The sequence below is a fragment of the Hordeum vulgare genome, chromosome 2H (genome assembly GCF_904849725.1).
Source record: "Hordeum vulgare subsp. vulgare chromosome 2H, MorexV3_pseudomolecules_assembly, whole genome shotgun sequence".
In the NCBI taxonomy this organism is placed as follows: Eukaryota; Viridiplantae; Streptophyta; class Magnoliopsida; order Poales; family Poaceae; genus Hordeum; species Hordeum vulgare.
The window spans coordinates 600,738,664-600,756,557 of NC_058519.1; positions in this window are offsets into that span (position 1 = coordinate 600,738,664).

A 17,894-nucleotide genomic window follows, 5' to 3' on the forward strand; every position below is an offset into this window, starting at 1 on the left:
AATGATGATAGCATGCCAACTTTCAACATTTTCAGAGTTCATTTATAGTGCTTTTCAATTTCAGGGTCAACTAGCTCAAAAAAATAAGTAAATGCACGAAGAATACCAAATGAAGTCAGAAATTGTTAAAATTTTGTGATGTGCCTTTGAATGGTGCATTTTGAACACACAAAAAGTATGGAGTTCAAATAAGTTCAAAAAAATGAAATCCCTTTGTAAGAGATGAGTTCTCGTTCGAAACGCTGATACTTCGAGAGAGATTGTCCGTTTTGTACACGAAGTGCATCCAGTTTTTGTCGTAGACCTCTCAACTTTTTAACACATGCTATGTGGGTGAAATGATGATAGCATGCCAACTTTCAACATTTTCAGAGTTCATTTGTAGTGCTTTTCAATTTCAGGGTCAACTAGCTCAAAAAAAATAAGTAGATGCACGAAGAATACCAAATGAAGTCAGAAATTGTTGAAATTTTGTGATGTGCATTTGAATGGTGCATTTTGAACACACAAAAATTATGGAGTTCAAATAAGTTCAAAAAAATGAAATCCCTTTGTAAGAGATGAGTTCTCGTTCGAAACGGTGATACTTTGAGAGAGATTGTCCGTTTTATACACGAAGTGCATCCAGTTTTTGTGTTGGGGGAAGATGCGGAGGACAATTGTGGTGGGGGAAGATGCGTAGGACAATTCCAGTGCTTTTCAATTTCAGGGTCAACTAACTCAAAAAACAATTAATAGTTTGGATAGTCAAAATAATTACTTTTGAAAATTGAAAATAGTTTTGCATTATTTATTCAATTTCAAACACTTTTCATTATCATAGTTTTGTCAAATTCTCAAATATGCAAAAAGAATTTTAATAAACATAGTTTTTAATTGAAAAGAGCAAAATAGTTAATAGTTTGGATAGTCAAAATAATTACTTTTGAAAATAGAAAATAATTTTGCATTATTTATTCAATTTCAAACACTTTTCATTATCATAGTTTTGTCAAATTCTCAAATATGCAAAAAGAATTTTAATACACATAGTTTTTAATTGAAAATAACAAAATAGTTAATAGTTTGGATAGTCAAAATAATTAATTTTGAAAATAGAAAATAGTTTTGAATTATTTATTCAATTTCAAACACTTTTCATTATCATAGTTTTGTCAAATTCTCAAATATGCAAAAAGAATTTTAATAAACATAGTTTTTAATTGAAAATAACAAAATAGTTAATAGTTTGGATAGTCAAAATAATTACTTTTGAAAGTAGAAAATAGTTTTGCATTATTTATTCAATTTCAAACATTTTTCGTTATCATAGTTTTGTCAAATTCTCAAATATGCAAAAATAATTTTTATAAACATAGTTTTTAATTGAAAATAACAAAATAGTTAATAGTTTGGATAGTCGAAATAATTACTTTTGAAAATAGAAAATAGTTTTGAATTATTTATTCAATTTCAAACACTTTTCATTATCATAGTTTTGTCAAATTCTCAAATATGCAAAAAGAATTTTAATAAACATAGTTTTTAATTGAAAATAACAAAATAGTTAATAGTTTGGATAGTAAAAATAATTACTTTTGAAAATAAAAAATAGTTTTGAATTATTTATTCAATTTCAAACACTTTTCATTATCATAGTTTTGTCAAATTCTCAAATATGCAAAAAGAATTTTTAATAAACATAGTTTTTAATTGAAAATAACAAAATAGATAATAGTTTGGATAGTCAAAATAATTAATTTTGAAAATAGAAAATAGTTTTGAATTATTTATTCAATTTCAAACACTTTTCATTATCATAGTTTTGTCAAATTCTCAAATATGCAAAAAGAATTTTTATAAACATAGTTTTTAATTGAAAATAACAAAATAGTTAATAGTTTGGATAGTCAAAATAATTACTTTTGAAAATAGAAAATAGTTTTGAATTATTTATTCAATTTCAAACACTTTTCATTATCATAGTTTTGTCAAATTCTCAAATATGCTAAAAGAATTTTTAATAAACATAGTTTTTAATTGAAAATAACAAAATAGATAATAGTTTGGATAGTCAAAATAATGAATTTTGAAAACAGAAAAAAATTGAAACTATATGAGAATTTATAGAGAAAATTCAACCTAAATTCAAAGTGAACTCACTTTGAATTCAGGTTGAATTTTCTCCATAATTTCGAATATAGTTTCAATTTTTCAGTGAGTTTAGGCCCGTAAGCCTGCTTTAGAGAGGAGCTCGATGGAGAAGCTGCGACTGGGCTTATAAACAAGTGTTAGTTCCCCTCGCTGGGCGAGGTGGGACTAAACTTATCGTGCAGCCGAGGAGGGGCTTTAGTCCCGGGTGGACCCACGCCCCGGGACTAAAGACCCCTTTTAGTCCCGGGTGGAGCCACGCACGGGGACTAGAGGCCCCTCCTTCCCGCCTTCTGGTCTGCCCGAAAAAGGGCCTTTAGTCCCGGGTCGTGGCTCCATCCGGGACTAAAGGGGGTCTTTAGTCCCGGTTCGAGCCACGCACCGGGACTAAAGATCCACCTATATAAGCGGGACTTCGAAAAATTCCAACCCAAATCGTCCATTTCTCTTCTTCTTCCTCTCGTTCTCCTGCCCGTTGCGGCACAGCGACGAACTCGACGACGCCGTCAGGCTGCCCGCCGTCCTGCTCGCCGCCGCCTGCCGTCGCCGTCGTCCTCCTCGCCGCCGCCTGCCGTCGCCGTCGTCCTCCTCGCCGCCGCCGTCCTCCTCGCCGCGTGCCGCCCTCCTCGCCGCGCACCGCCGTCCTCCTCGCCGCGCGCCGTCGACACATCCCGCCAGTAAGCCCCCCGCCCCCTCCTCCTCAACACTCCGGCCAGTAGAAGAACAGAAGAAAAAGGAGAAGAAAAGAAGAAAAAGGAGAAGAAAAGAAGAAAAAGTAGAAGAAAAGAAGAAAAAGGAGAAGAAAGGAAGAAAAAGGAGAAGAAAGGAAGAAAAAAGGGAAGAAAAGAAGAAAAAGAATTTTTTTGTCATTTAATTCCTATTGTTATTAGGTTTGTGCTAGATTATTAGGGTTAGTAATATTTAGAATTAGGAAAAAGGAAAATAAGAAGAGGAGGAGAATAAAAGAAGAAAAAGGAGAATAAGAAGAGGAGGAGAGGAGAAGAAGAGGAAAAATAGAAGAAGAGGAGAAGTAGAAGAAGAGAAAAAATTAGAAGAGGAGGAGAGGAGAAGTAGAAGAAGAGAAGAGGAGAAGTAGTAGAAGAAGAGGAGAAGTAGAAGTAGAAGAAGAAGTAGAAGAAGAGGAGAAATAGAAGAAGAGGAAAAATTAGTTTAGGGTTACAAGAAGAAGAAATATTGTATAGTGTATATGCTTAAGTGTTAATAGTGTTTCTTAGATTATTGCTTAATTTTGCTATTGTATATGCTTAAGTGTTAATAGTTTAATTTTTCTATTGTATATGCTTAAGTGTTAATAGTTTATTTTTAGCAAGAAAATTATTAGAACTAGTTTATTTTTTTAGTTCATTTTACGATGCCTATCCCGCATCCTCGTCGTCGACTCGACGGAGGACACCTGCTTGATGAGAGGGGCCCTGCCCGGGACTGGGCTCTGCCCGGTTGGTATTGGGAGGTGCTACCTTCCGAGGGGCGTAGGTTGGTGAGGAGCCAGCCCGTCGTTGACCCGATCCTTGTTTGGTGGCGGTCGCGTGGGCCAGTGAGGGTGCCGAGGCTTCCGGACACCGCGGAGGTGGTACGTCACCGTGTCAGCGAGGAGGATGAGCACGTCCGTCGCTACATGGTTGCGTTGGAGGGCAGGTTCGAGCATACCTGGCAGGTTCTTCGGGGATCTCACTTGAGCTATGATCCTGTGATGGTTCCTTCTCTTTGGGTGTCCACCACCCGCGCCGATACCCGTCAGGCGCTACGGTTCTAGATGTATCAGTGATGCTATATGTATGATAGTATTCGAGGAGTATTAGTGATAATATTCCACGATGTACGGACAAAAGAGATGATGTATTTCCTTATAATTGAATGCATGCTAATTTGAATACTACTTTATTTTACGATTTGGTTTTGCTTATTGAATGCTCAGATTGGAAAAGTATTCCTACTTTGAATACTATGTAGAAATCTAGGAGTCCCGGGTGGAGCCACGACCCGAGACTAAAGTTGTTTTGGAATGGAGTTCCTGATCAAATGTCCGTTTTTTGCAGAACTATGGATCCACATATCAGGAACCTCGAAGAGGAAGAACTTCTCGAAGATATAATCAAAGACGGCCCCAACGTTGAACCAGCTGAATCTCCGTTGTCATATCTAAACCCCTCCGGATATGGAATGGAGGTCGAGCGACACGAAGATGAAGCCGATGGGGCAGGAGATAGGTCCAATGACGGAGAAGGTGATAGCTCCACTGATGGAGAAGCCGGTGAAGAAATAATAAAGTCCGGCGAGGTATACATATGAAGTTAGACAATCACTTGTAATATGTAAAAAATATTGGAGATAGCTCTATATTGTATACATATACATTGATTTGACGAATGTTTCTCCCTCTTAGGCCTCCACATCGAGCAAAGCTACGAAACGAGGCCCGACTAGAAAGTTGGATGCACGGACGCATTACACCTTTGAGGTGATATTGCCTACGGGCGAACCCAAGCTTCCTAAGAATGCTGCTGACACATTCAAGAAGCAATGCGGAGTTCTCGTTAGGGATCATGTCCCAATCAGCGTTCGGGAGTGGAACAAGCGCAAAGGGGCAGCCGATAGTGACTATGTCGCCGAAAGGTACAAAGATAATCTTTGGAATGATCTCATGTCACATTTCAACCTGCCAGAATGTGAGAATGAAGACGCCGCAAACAAACTGAGGGCCAAAGTCAAGCAGTGGACTCTAAAGAAGATGGTCGAACTGTTCCGTAGCTGGAAGAAGAAGCTATGGAAAAACTATCTGAAGACAAAGAAAGTGCCAGTATTCGAGGGGTATCTAGCCAAGCAGGCGAATCACTGGAAGGCATTTCAAGAGTACAAGGAGTCAGAAGATGCCCAGGCATTATCAGAAAAGAACAAGATAAATGCCGACAAGAAGAAATATCACCACAAGCTGGGGCTAGGGGGCTATGAGACTGCCATCCCAAAGTGGGATAAGAAAGAGCAAGATCTACTAGATAAAGGCATCGTACCTGAACCACTCCGTGATGAGTGGGAATTGAGAGCAAGAAATTGGTTCCTTGCGCATGGTGGGTCGTACGACGAAAAAACAGGGGACCTCATCTGCAGTGACGGTCTTAGGATAACGAGGGAGAGTTGGAAAAGGATAGTGAAAGAAATTAAGGAGGGAAAAAGAAAGTTCACTGCACATAGAGAAAAAGATTTGCTCACACTGGTCCTCGGCAATGACGAACATGGAGGACGAACGCGAGGCTTCGGTCCTTCTTACCCATGGTGGCTTGGGTTTGCCAGAGACCAAGACACTTACAGAAGCCGAGAGAGAGCAAAGAAGCGGCAGCAGGATGAGGAGAATGACAAGTTCAACCAGTTGCTTGCCAGGATTAACGAGCAACAGAAGCAGATTGATGAGCTTAGAGGAGTAGCGTGCCAGGAAGATCCTGCACTTGATATTACGGGCGCCCCATCTAAGCGGAAAAGCAGCGTGGCTGAATCTGAGGCCCCGCCCGATGATGCACGAAGAATGATAGAGGGCGGTCCCGGCTACCCCATGGATGGAATCAAGGAGTCAACATCATGTGAACTCCATCAGAAATTCAAGAACATATCCATGAAGGTGGCCGTCGGACAAGCTTTACCTTCTGGCCTTGATGCACGCTGGCATGGCCGTGAGATTCCAGCTGGCTTTGCTAAAGTCGGGGTGGATGAAATCATGACGGGGTTTCATGATATGGAGCTCGACATAGCTGGACTCGAAGATGAGAGGACACTCGAAGAAGTACTAGGTGGAGTCATCCTATGGGACAAGAACTACATCAAGCTTCTAGGCTCGGCCCCAAGGACAACACCGCCTCCGAGTCGTCGCAGGTCACCTACACCTCCATTACCTCCAAGCCCTCCACATGACGTCGGCCAGCAAACACGAGTCCATCTCGATCACCGCCGCCGTACTTGGGTCGTCCGTCTCCGCCGCTGCCCGCACAGGATACTAAGCGGAAGCGTGCCACCAAGAACGCTCCGCCGACGATTCCTAAGCGACGGAGCCCCCCAAAGCGCAAACGGTCGCCCCTCCCAAAGGTACCTCATGCTAATCTTCCTATCAGACCTTATGATCGTACCCCCATGGAAAACGCCAGGATAGCAAAGGAACATCATGATGCGCAGATGAAAAAGAAGGAACCCGAGCCCCGCCCGGAATACACCGAGAAGCAAATAGCATGGGCAAAAGACTTCATGACCCTTCCATCACAGTATGACTTACACCATAAGCCTGATGACTATACACGCACATTGCAGAAGGAATTGAAAAAGAGCAGATCACGTGCAAGTGCAAGTGGGAGCAAATCAAGTTCAACTACAAGCAAGAAAAAATCAGACGTTCCTCGGCTTGGACAACAGGACAAACAGTAGATCCCACCCCTCAAGGTGTTAACCAAGAATGTTCCCCCTCCGGTGCAGGGGCAAGCTTTTGAAATAGCAAAGGAGTGGGTGGCTGAATGTGTAATCTCGGTTGAAGGTTTGCTGGCTTCCCAAGACGACAGGATACCCAAGGCTGTGGTAGCCCCTAAGCCATAGTTTGTCATGGGAGAGCCTTTGGTCAGCAAAGATGATCTCCCAACAAATATGCGTTACTTGCATCAATGGTACTTAAGTGAATCAAAGAATGGGAGAAGGATGATCGTGCTGAGTGTCCCACGGGAGTACTACGGCCGCCCCAAAGAAATCCATATCGACTTTGATGAACTCTTCCAGATGTACAATGGCGACGCCCTCGAGAAATCGCTTATGAGTTGCTATTGTCTGTAAGTTTTTCAATTCGTTGTCTACATATAACTTGTTTAGTTATTTCAATTCATTGTCTATATATAACTTGTACTCTATTATGCAAAATGAAGATTCTGGATTGTAAAAGTAAGAACATCCTAAATATTGGGTTTATTGACCCAGATAAAATACATATAGCGACGCTAACTGATAAACCCAAGGAAACGGAGGAAAACCTTCTAAGGTTTCTAATAGATCAAAATTTCTGTGACCACATACTGTTTCCATACAACTTCAGGTGAGGGTCTTTACTCTGTTGTGTCCATTCACTTATAAGTGTAATTGATAAGTTACTGACACACACACACATATATATATATATATACATGTGCAGCTTCCACTGGATTCTGTTGGACATTCAAATTGATAAGGGAAGAGTTGATGCCTTCGACCCATTATCGAGAGCCTTGGAACAGTTCCAAAGCCTCCAGGACATGCTCCAAGGGTAATTTCAATCATTCTTGCACTCTATCGGTCTCTTTCGATGATTTTCTGATATATAAATTAATGAAAAACTTAGCAAATCATTATCCTTGTCGGGCACGGTTTGGAGCGGTTCAAGTGCGTGACTCCCGGTAACTTTCCTGAGAAGCTGACCTTTAGAGCGGCTCAGGTAAGTAGTAGTATGATATACTTCTATTTTCAATACATTTATGATGCTAGATTATTATTTTGATTATGTATATTCTATTCTCGTAAAGTGCGACCAGCAGCCACGGGGAACGCATCTATGCGGATACTATGTTTGGGAGACCATTCGCACGTTTACCTCTGAGCACAAGGATCACAGATTCGACGTAAGCAATGAACATTCACACCTCTATTTTTACCCGTCATTCTTTGTTATCATGATTGATATTCATATTCATCTCCTCTTCTTATATAGCACATGGCCATGAGGACGAAGGTCCTACCGGAGCAACGCGCGATTGCTGTTGCAGAGGAGCTTGCGGGATTTCTGAGGACGGAAGCTATAGATGACAAAGGACGATTTAGTGTAACTAGGGGCCATTGCTGATGTTCGTCCATGTAATCGAATAGACGGGCTCTAGTCCCGATAATTTAGATCTCCATATAATTGTATATATATGCTCGCTTGTAAGATAAGTTAATCTTATATATATATGCATAATTATTTCTATTTAAATTATATGAAAACTAATTCCCGAACACCAAACGAGGCATCACGTTAATCTCCCGAACACCTAAACCCTAAAACCCTAAAACCCAAAAATAATTTCATTCAAAATAAAACCCAAAAATAAGCAAAATCTGAAACTCTTTAGTCCCGGTCCATGTAACGAACCGGGACTAAAGGTCCTGCCCCTGGGGCGCTACGAGGCGCCCACGTGGAGCACCATTAGTCCCGGCTTATAACAGGGCCGGGACTAAAGGTTAGGCCTTTAGTCCCGCCCCTTTAGTCCCGGTTGGTGAACCGGGACTAAAGCCCCTTACGGGCCGGGGCTAAAGGCCCCGTCCCCACTAGTGCTAGTTTTCTCCTCCAACACATTTAATTACTTTTCCTCCTTTTGAATCAAGTATCAAAATTGAGATCCGTTTTCGTAGTTGGGTTTCTCGAACGAATGCTTCAAAACTAGATCTCATATGAATATGTTTTGATAAAAAAAACTTAGGCAATTTTGTATGCAACGGAGGCAACTTCAGTGATGTAGAAAAACAACTCCTTTTTAGCCAAATAGGCCTGCATGTTAGGTTGTTTGTACGAAAATGATAAAATCACACGTAACATGGACAAACAAATCCATATTTTGTTTGTTATAGCCAAAAGGACTATGTGTGTAACGTTTGTTTGTCACATAAAAAGACTTGAGGAAGAAGAAGACCTTCTAGTCATTAACAGGTGGGGTCCACTTTTCATTTGTCACATCATTGGGTCAACATTTTTTGGTCTTCGCCATGTCAGCCTGACTGCTGGGCTTAACTTTGTCAGTTTCACTGTTTTCACGTGCTTATCGAACAATAAGTGTTCTCTGTTACAAGTTAGGTGCAAGATAGATTGTTTTTTGTGCCCTCACTTATATTTGATACTAAGTTGTTACCCTAACTCTGAGTGTGATGGTTTGGGTAAATAACTCTCCTCTCGTCGATACCCTCGCACGTGTTAGAGCAACTCCAACCACGCGACTCAAAGGGACGTGTGTTTGTCCATGCTTTGTCCGTTTGGGTCGGCTTGCCCGCTCCTTATTCGTTTGGATCGGTCGTGTGCCTAATGCTTCGACCCATAATTCATCCGGCTGCAAGCTTGCGGCCATTTTTTGATCCTAGATTAACAAAGTTCAATAAAAATACAAAACATTGCATAGTTCAATTACCACAGAAATATCTCATGGTTTACAAGCCAAATTAACATTAAATTGTCTCAAATACATTTGAAAGAAAAGGTTGTTGATACATTTATTGGTTGGTTACCAATATGAATCCATATATGCTCGACAAAATCCACTTATACAGAACAATGCCCCATCGAGATTGCGGAACACCAAAGGCACGTTCAACATCCTTCCTAGCACTTTCTTCCTCTTGGGAAAATCTCTTTCTCTTCTCTCCTACAGGGTTGGAGTTTGTCTTGACAAGAGTAGTATCATTTGTTATAGTTTTTTTGGAAAAGGTGTTCAAACCCCCGACCTCTACGTCAATCAATGCATACAACCATTTTTATTAATTATTCAACATAGGTCTAACAAGAACATACATCAAACCATCCGAAGCCACCACTCACACCTACAAAACTCGATAATGTGGAGTGCTCTCACTCCCCCTATCTAAAACCGGTGTCGTCACCGATACATCCACATAACGTAGCAGAACCCACAGCCGGTGCAGCAGACCTAAAGCGTTAACCACATGCACATGTTTTAGATGCCACCATCATCATCAGGCCGCTAACCCATCTTCTGGAGAGAGATATGTATCATCCTTGCCAGTCCGTCCATCCGTCGATGCCACAACGGCTCATCAGTCCAGACGCGAAGATTCTGGAAGATCTGTCGTGCGTAGCACCTGCCAACCAGGCATGACACAGCGTAGCACCTTGATACGTCCATTTTGCATCATGCTTTTATGTTGATATTTATCGGTTTATGGGCTGTTATTACACTTCACGGTACAATACTTATGCCTTTTCTCTCTTATTTTGCAAGGTTTACATGAAGAGGGAGAATGCCGGTAGCTGGAATTCTGGCCTGAAAAAGGAGCAAGTTTGGAATTTATAAAAAATACTAGGCGGAAGAAGTACCAAAGGGGAGCCACCAGGAGGCCACAAGCCTGCTAGGCACGGCCTACCCCCCTGGCTGCGCCTAGGGGGCTTGTGGGCTCCCTGTTGGCCCTGTGGCTCCCCTCTTTTGCTCTAAGGAGGGTTTCGTTCCAGAAAAATAAAAAGGAGGCTTTCGGGAGGAATCACCGCCGCCACGAGGTGGAACTTGAGCAGAACCAATCTAGAGCTCCGGCAGGGTCGTCCTGCCGGGGAAACTTCCCTCCCGTGGGGAAATCGTCGCCATCGTCATCACCAACACTCCTCTCATCGGAGGGGACTCATCACCATCAACATCTTCATCAGCACCATCTCATCTCCAAACCCTAGTTCATCTCTTGTGACCAATCTCCGTCTCGCGACTCCGATTGGTACTTGTAAGGTTGCTAGTAGTGTTAATTACTCTTTGTAGTTGATGCTAGTTGGATTACTCGGTGGAAGATTATATGTTCAGATCCTTGATGCTATTCAATATCTCTCTGGTCATGAATATAATTATGCTTTGTGAGTAGTAACTTTTGTTCCGAGGACATGAGATAAGTCATGCTATAAGTAGTCATGTGAATTTGGTATTCGTTCAATATTTTGATGCGTTGTATGTTGTTCCTCCTCTAGTGGTGTTATGTGAACGTCGACTACATAACACTTCACCATTATTTGGGCCTAGAGGAAGGCATTGGGAAGTAGTAAGTAGATGATGGGTTGCTAGAGTGAGAGAAGCTTAAACCCTAGTTTATGCGTTTCTTCGTAAGGGGCGGATTTGGATCCTCTAGTTTAACGCTATGGTTAGACTTTGTCTTAATTCTTCGTTCGTAGTTGCGGATGCTTGCGAGAGGGGTTAATCATAAGTGGGAGGTTTGTCCAAGTAAGGGCAGCACCCAAGCACCGGTCCACCCACATATGAAACTATCAAAGTAGCGAACGCGAATCATATGAACATGACGAATACTAGCTTGACACAAATTCCTGTGTGTCCTCGGGAGCGCTTTACTTCCTATAAGAGTTTGTCCAGGCTTGTCCCTTGCTACAAAAGGGATCTGTCCACTTTGCTGCACCTTTGTTACTATTGCTACTTGTTACTTGCTACTTGCTAGGAATCATCTTATCACACAACTATCTGTTACCGATAATTTCAGTGCTTGCAGAGATTACCTTGCTGAAAACCACTTGTCAGATCCTTCTGCTCCTCGTTGGGTTCGACACTCTTACTTATCGAAAGGACTATGATAGATCCCCTACACTTGTGGGTCATCAAGACTCTTTTCTGGCGGCGTTGCCGGTGAGTGAAGCGCCTTTGGTATGTGGAATTTGGTAAAGAAACAATTATATAGTGTGCTGAAATTTATTGTCACTTCTTACTATGGAAACTAATCCTTTGAGGAGCTTGTTCGGGTATCTTCACCTCGAACAGAAGCACAAGGAGTTGCTCCTCAACCTGCTGCACCTACTGAAAATATTTGCTATGAATTTCCTTCGGGTATGCTTGAGAAATTGTTGGCTAATCCTTTTACAGGAGATGGAACATCACATCCAAACTTGCATCTAATCTATGTAGATGAAGTTTGTGGTTTATTTAAGCTTGCAGGTTTGCCCGAGGATGAGGTCAAGAAAAAGGTATTTCCCTTATCTTTGAGGGATAAAGCATTGACATGGTATAGGCTATGTGATGATACTGGATCATGGAACTACAACCAATTGAAATTGGAATTTCATCAAAGGTTTTATCCTATGCATTTGGTGCATCGTGATCGGAATTATATTTATAATGTTTGGCCTCGTGACAGAGAAACCATCGCTCAAGCTTGGGGGAGGCTTAAATCAACGTTATATTCATGCTCCAACCATGAGCACTCGAAAGAAATTATCATTCAGAACTTCTATGCTCAGCTTTCTCATGATAATCGCACCATGCTTGATGTTGGGTAACGTAGCATAAATTCAAAATTTTCCTACGCATATTCAGATCTTCCTATGGAGAGACCAGGAACGAGAGAGGGGTGAGTGCATCTTCATACATTTGAAGATCGCTAAGCGGAAGCGTTACTAGAACGCGGTTGATGGAGTCGTACTCGCGGCGATTCAGATCGCGGTGTGATTCCGATCTAGTGCCGAACTACGGCACATCCGCATTCAACACACGTGCAGCCCGGTGACGTCTTCCGCACCTTGATCCAGCAAGGAGGAGGGAGAGGTTGGGGAAGAACTCCAGCAGCACGACGGCGTGGTGTCGATGGAGAGACGAGGTCTCCCGGCACGGCTTCGCCAAGCACCGACAGAGAGGAGGAGAAAGAAGGGCAGGGTTGCGCCGAGGGAGAGGGAAAAGTGTTGCGGAACGTCACATGGGAAACAAAAAATTTCCTACGCGCACGAAGACCTATCATGGTGATGTCCATCTACGAGAGAGGATGAGTGATCTACGTACCCTTGTAGACCATACAACAATAGCGTTAGTGAACGCGGTTGATGTAGTGGCACGTCCTCACGTCCCTCGATCCGCCCCGCGAACAGTCCCACGATCTAGTGCCGAACGGACGGCACCTCCGCGTTCAGCACACGTACAGCTCGAGGATGATCTCGGCCTTCTTGATCCAGCAACTGAAACGGAGAGGTAGAAGAGTTCTCCGGCAGCGTGACAGCGCTCCGGAGGTTGGTGATGATCTTGTCTCAGCAGGGCTCCGCCCGAGCTCCGCAGAAACGCGATCTAGAGGAAAAACCGTGGAGGTATGTGGTCGGGCTGCCATGGAAAAGTCGTCTCAAATCAGCCCTAAAACCTCCGTATATATATGTGGGAGAGGGGGAGCCTTGCCTTGGGGCTCAAGGAGCCCCAAGGGGGTCGGCCGAGCCAAGGGGGGAAGGTCTCCCCCCCCCAAACCGAGTCCTACTTGGTTTGGTGGGAGGAGTCCTTCTTTCCTTTCCCACCTCCTCCTTTTTTTTTCCTTTTTCTCTTTGATTTTTCTCCCAATGCGCATAGGGTCCTTTTGGGCTGTCCCACCAGCCCACTAAGGGCTGGTGCGCCACCCTCAAGGCCTATGGGCTTCCCCGGGGTGGGTTGCCCCCCCCCCCCCCCGGTGAACTCCCGGAACCCATTCGTCATTCCCGGTACATTCCCGGTAACTCCGAAAACCTTCCGGTAATCAAATGAGGTCATCCTATATATCAATCTTCGTTTCCGGACCATTCCGGAAACCCTCGTGACATCCGTGATCTCATCCGGGACTCCTAACAACATTCGATAACCAACCATATAACTCAAATACGCATAAAACAACGTCGAACCTTAAGTGTGCAGACCCTGCGGGTTCGAGAACTATGTAGACATGACCTGAGAGACTCCTCGGTCAATATCCAATAGCGGGACCTGGATGCCCATATTGGATCCTACATATTCTATGAAGATCTTATCGTTTGAACCTCAGTGCCAAGGATTCATATAATCTCGTATGTCATTCCCTTTGTCCTTCGGTATGTTACTTGCCCGAGATTCGATCGTCAGTATCCGCATACCTATTTCAATCTCGTTTAACGGCTAGTCTCTTTACTCGTTCCGTAATACAAGATCCCGCAACTTACACTAAGTCACATTGCTTGCAAGGCTTGTGTGTGATGTTGTATTACCGAGTGGGCCCCGAGATACCTCTCCGTCACACGGAGTGACAAATCCCAGTCTTGATCCATACTAACTCAACGAACACCTTCGGAGATACCTGTAGAGCATCTTTATAGTCACCCAGTTACGTTGCGACGTTTGATACACGCAAAGTATTCCTCCGGTGTTAGTGAGTTATATGATCTCATGGTCATAGGAACAAATACTTGACACGCAGAAAACAGTAGCAACAGAATAACACGATCAACATGCTACGTCTATTAGTTTGGGTCTAGTCCATCACGTGATTCTCCTAATGACGTGATCCAGTTATCAAGCAACAACACCTTGTTCATAATCAGAAGACACTGACTATCTTTGATGAACTGGCTAGCCAACTAGAGGCTTGCTAGGGACAGTGTTTTGTCTATGTATCCACACATGTAAATGAGTCTTCATTCAATACAATTATAGCATGGATAATAAACGATTATCTTGATACAGGAATTATAATAATAACTATATTTATCATTACCTCTAGGGCATAATTCCAACAGTCTCCCACTTGCACTAGAGTCAATAATCTAGTCCTCACATCATTATGCGAATTACATTGTAATAAATTTAACACCCATACAGTTCTGGTGTTGATCATGCTTTGCCCGTGGAAGAGGTTTAGTCAGCGGGTCTGCTACATTCAGATCCGTGTGCACTTTGCATATATCTACGTCCTCCCCTTCGACGTAGTCGCGGATGAGGTTGAAGCGTCGTTTGATGTGTCTGGACTTCTTGTGAAACCGTGGTTCCTTTGCTAAGGCAATGGCACCCGTGTTGTCACAGAACAAGGTTATTGGATTCAGTGCGCTTGGCACCACTCTGAGATCCGTCATGAATTGCTTCATCCAAACACCCTCCTTAGCCGCCGCCGAGGCAGCCATGTACTCCGCTTCACATGTAGAATCTGCTACGACGCTTTGCTTGGAACTGCACAAGCTTACCGCACCCCCATTAAAAATAAATACGTATCCATTTTGCGACTTAGAGTTGTCCGGATCTGTGTCCAAGCTTGCATCGACGTAACCTTTTACGGCGAGCTCTTCGTCACCTCCGTACACGAGAAACATCTCCTTAGTACTTTTCAGGTACTTCAGGATATTCTTGACCGCCGTCCAGTGATCCACTCCTGGATTACTCTGGAACCTACCTGCCATACTTATGGCCAGGCTAACGTCCGGTCTAGTGCACAGCATCGCATACATGATAGAACCTATGGCTGAAGCATAGGGGACGGAGCGCATATGCTCTCTATCCTCATCAGTTGCTGGGCACCGAGTCTTACTCAATCTCATACCTTCTAAAACTGGCAAGAACCCTTTCTTGGACTGTTCCATTTTGAACCTCTGCAAAACTTTATCAAGGTATGTGCTTTGTGAAAGTCCTATCAGGCGTTTTGATCTATCCCTATAGATCTTAATGCCTAGAATGTAAGCAGCTTCTCCTAGGTCCTTCATAGAGAAACTTTTATTCAAGTAATCCTTTATGCTCTCCAAGAACCCTACGTTGTTTCCAATAAGCAATATGTCATCCACATATAATATTAGAAACGCCACAGAGCTCCCACTCACTTTCTTGTAAATACAAGATTCTCCAACCACTTGTATAAACCCAAAAGCTTTGATCACCTCACCAAAGCGTTTGTTCCAACTCCGAGATGCTTGCACCAGTCCATAAATGGATCGCTGGAGCTTGCACACCTTGTTAGCATTCTTAGGATCGACAAAACCTTCGGGTTGCATCATATACAATTCTTCCTTAAGGAAACCGTTAAGGAACGCCGTTTTGACATCCATCTGCCAGATTTCATAATCGAAAAATGCAGCTATTGCTAACATGATTCTGACGGACTTAAGCATCGCTACGGGTGAGAATGTCTCATCGTAGTCAACTCCTTGAACTTGTGAAAAACCCTTTGCCACAAGTCGAGCTTTATAAACGGTCACATTGCCGTCAGCGTCCGTCTTCCTCTTAAAGATCCATTTGTTCTGAATATTCTTGCGGCTCTCACGTAATGCTTCCAAAGTCCACACTTTGTTCTCATACATGGATCCTATCTCGGACTTCATGGCTTCTAGCCATTTGTTGGAATCTCGGCCCACCATTGCTTCTTCATAATTTGCAGGTTCATTGTTGTCTAACAACATGATTGACAAGACGGGATTACCGTACCACTCTGGAGCAGCACTTGGTCTCGTCGACCTGCGTGGTTTGACAGAAACTTGAACCGGAGTTTCCTGATCATCATCATTAACTTCCTCCTCAACCGGCGTTGCAACGACAGAGGTTTCCCCTTGCCCTGCGCCACCATCCAGAGGGATGAGAGGTTCGACAACCTCGTCAAGTTCTATCTTCCTCCCACTCAATTCTCTCGAGAGAAACTCCTTCTCGAGAAAAGCTCCGTTTTTAGCAAAAAACACTTTGCCCTCGGATTTGAGATAGAAGGTGTACCCAACTGTCTCTTTTGAGTAACCTATGAAGAAGCATTTTTCCGCTTTGGGTTCCAGCTTTTCAGGCTGGAGCTTTTTGACATAAGCATCACATCCCCAAACTTTAAGAAACGACAACTTTAGCCTTTTGCCATACCACAGTTCGTATGGTGTCATCTCAACGGATTTGCATGGTGCCCTATTTAAAGTGAATGCAGCTGTTTCTAATGCATAACCCCAAAATGATAATGGCAAATCGGTAAGAGACATCATAGATCGCACCATCTCTAATAAAGTACGATTACGACGTTCGGACACACCATTACGCTGTGGTGTTCCAGGCGGTGTCAACTGTGAAACAATTCCACATTGTCTTAAGTGAGCACCAAACTCGAAACTCAGATATTCACCCCCACGATCAGACCGTAGGAACTTGATCTTCTTGTTACGATGATTTTCAACTTCACTCTGAAATTGCTTGAACTTTTCAAATGTTTCAGACTTGTGCTTCATTAAGTAGACACAACCATATCTACTCAAATCGTCAGTGAAGGTGAGAAAACAACGATATCCGCCGCATGCCTCTACGCTCATCGGACCACACACATCGGTAAGTATGATTTCCAACAAGTCACTTGCACGCTCCATTGTTCCGGAGAATGGAGTTGTAGTCATCTTGCCCATGAGGCATGGTTCGCACGTGTCAAGTGAATCAAAGTCAAGTGACTCCAAAAGTCCATCGGCATGGAGTTTCTTCATGTGCTTTACACCAATATGACCTAAGCGGCAGTGCCACAAAAATATGGCGCTATCATTGTTAACTCTAACTCTTTTGGTCTCAATGTTATGTATGTGTGTATTGCTATCAAGATGCAATATGAACAATCCTCTCACATTGGGTGCATGACCATAAAAGATGTTACTCATAGAAATAGAACAACCATTATTCTCTGACTTAAAAGAGTAATCGTCTCGCAATAAACAAGATCCAGATATAATGTTCATGCTCAACGTAGGCACTAAATAACAATGATTCAAGTTCATAACTAATCCTGATGGTAACTGAAGTGAAACTGTGCCGACGGCGATTGCATCAACCTTGGAACCATTTCCTACGCGCATCGTCACTTCATCTTTCACCAGCCTTCGTCTATTCTGCAGTTCGTGTTTCGAGTTGCAAATATGAGCAACAGAACCGGTATCGAATACCCAGGCACTACTACGAGAGCCGGTTAAGTACACATCAATAACATGTATATCGAATATACCTGATTTTTCTTTGGCCGCCTTCTTATCAGCCAGATACTTGGGGCAACTGCGCTTCCAGTGACCCATACCCTTGCAATAGTAACACTCCGTTTCAGGCTTAGGTCCAGCTTTGGGTTTCTTCATTGGATTGGCAACAGGCTTGCCGCTCTTCTTTGATTTACCCTTCTTGCCTTTGTCGTTTCTCTTGAAACTAGTGGTCTTATTCACCATCAACACTTGATGTTCTTTACGGAGTTCAGACTCTGCGACTTTCAGCATCGCAAACAACTCGCCGGGTGACTTGTTCATCCCTTGCATGTTGTAGTTCAACACAAAG